General features: G+C 50.0%; 1 pseudogene; it reads right to left on the bottom strand.

Moving 5' to 3' along the window:
* Positions 1 to 337: 337 nt before the first annotated feature.
* On the bottom strand, positions 338 to 488 carry LOC138565133 (5.8S ribosomal RNA; annotated as a pseudogene).
* Between the last annotated feature and the right edge of the window lie 1,881 nt (positions 489 to 2,369).

Raw genomic sequence — 2,369 nt, 5'->3', positions numbered from 1 at the left:
AAAGCCTGCACTCCAGGGCTATCCTACACAGGCAGACATGAGACAACCCAGACAGCGACAGGTTGCATTGCCAGCTGCGCCGGGTAGGGGAAGGTGCGTTGGGTCTTTAGGCCGCTGCCACCACCAACGAGGCACATTGAGTGCCTGGACCTCCCAACCCCAGGAGGTCGGTAAACAGGGAGGCCAGGATGCTCCAGCAACAATTCTCTGTGTCGGGTCCACGGATTCTGTTACAGTGCTGATCTGGGTCTGACCTCAGGGGGACAAAGGGAACGGGGTCCCTGCAACAGCCCCAGCCATGCACCCTGGGGGTGTCCCTGGGCTATTGACATTCAAGCGACCCTCAGACAGGTAGAGCCTCTGGAAGAATCCAGGGCCACAAGGTGCGCTTGAAGTGTTGATCAATGTATCCTGCAATTCACACTGATTTTCGCAGCTAACTGCATTCTTCATCGATGCGCGAGCCAAGTGATCCACCCCTAGGAGTCACAGGCAACTTTTTTTCTAAATATCGACCCAAAACTGCAAGTGCAGGAGGGCTGGGTGGAGACAGCACCGCCTGTCCCACCAAGCCGTGCAGCGAAACATCCAGATGTCCCATCTAGCTTCCCAACTTGGGAGTCAGCCCAGACCATTGCGGTTTTCAAAGGAACACAATCCTGATGCTCAGCCCCGGAAACCCATCCACCATATTCTGCAGCAGCACAACAGGGGTTTCCCACAGTGACGGGGGCAGGCAGCTCCATCGCTGGCCCACCTCTCATCCTTCCATGACCATGTCCTCCTGCTCCCCTTTTGGTGAGAAGGAGAGGAGGGCCAGGCAGTTTGGGGGTCGGGTGGGATCACAAGGGTCTTAAATCCCCAGACCAGCCGCACAGGGCCAAGCTCCAAGTACCTGGTCACAAGGGTGTGTCTCCCGCTGCACCGGTGAGCATGGCCATTGCGGTGGGCAGCCAGAACATCAACACCCACTGTGGAGTAGGCCTGGCTGCGCCATGGCTCTGAACTCGTCCAGCGTGGCAGGCCCACGTCCACCTGGGGTGGCATCCTTTGAGAACAGCCAGGTTTCCCTTGGCTCCAGGAGCCCCCACGAGCACCTGCCCATCAGACCAGCAGGTCAGAAAGAGGAGTGCACCTGACCTTCATGGCAGCTCCGGTGCCAGCGCAGAGAGGAGGAGGTCCACCTCAGGGCACCCTTGCTGGTGCATGGTTGGGGTTCTCCCAGCAGGTTAACCCAACCCTGCCAGACATTGCCATCCATCTGCTGGGTCGTGGACTACTCCGGTGGAACGGATCCTGCTAATTAACACCTTGTTCCCCACACGCCCCAGACACAGACCACTCCACTGGCAGACCATGCCACAAGGGGTGCCCCGGGCTACGGGTGTTGTAGTAATATATAGAGAGCATTATAATATTTAAAGTGCTTTAGAATACATAGCGCTTCTCTAAATGTGATAGCATTTTGTTGCCAGCAATAATCTGGCAAACACATATAGTCATTTTTATGTTGCCGGTATAACATGTGAATATGTGGTTGGTGGCATGCAAGGTACAGGATTCATAATGCAGCAAAAGCTCAATGTGAAACTGCAGAGAGAAAGTGCACCAATTTTGTTTTCTCTTTCTTCTCTTGAATACCTCATACATAGAAGACTACATCTTTTATCTATTACTAACTAACTTTAATTAACAATTATTAATCACTAATTCTAACTCGTTAACATTATAATGTAGGGTCTGTGTGCAAAATGAGGTGAAAAGATAATTTGTTTTTAAAAGTGCACTGGCATTTTTTTTTCTCTATTCTGTGTTCAGTTTGCAGAAAGCAGAAAGCCTGCATAGCAGAAAATAATAATAGGTACAGTTACTCCGTGAGCAAGGATTTCTTTGTTAGAAAAGTAGAGTGCTGTTGTAAAAATCCCTTTTAACATGATTGGAGGAAAGTGTCGGCAGATAAAACTATGTAAAAAGGGGCTGGAAAAAAAGTCTCTTGATGACAAGGGAGGAAAAAGAAAGTTAGTTCGTGCTGACTGGGCTCTGAGGGAAATGTGCCTGGTCACTCAGCTCTGGCTGGAGAACCCCTCGTTCTCGCCGCGCATTCCAAGCATCCAAGATTATAGGAGCAGTTTGTTGACTGGGACTGCTTTTCTGAGGGGAACAAGGACAAGGTTGTGTGGGAGAGATTCAAACAAATACCTCTGGTAAGCAGACACAGTTTAAGTGCGGTCACTGTGTGCTGTTGGATGAACGTCCGATCTAAAAATGTCATGTAGGCAGTGTAGCAAAGGAAATCCCCTGCATTTTAATTCGTCATTTTTATAATGTTAAAAAGTGATTCATATTTTTAAAAAGGCTTGTTTGCTCTG

Source organism: Ambystoma mexicanum, chromosome 1q (genome assembly GCF_040938575.1).
Source record: "Ambystoma mexicanum isolate Mex_15411 chromosome 1q, UKY_AmexF1_1, whole genome shotgun sequence".
Taxonomy (NCBI): domain Eukaryota; kingdom Metazoa; phylum Chordata; class Amphibia; order Caudata; family Ambystomatidae; genus Ambystoma; species Ambystoma mexicanum.
Note: the sequence above shows the minus strand (reverse complement) of the source record. Positions and strands in the feature narration are given on the sequence as shown.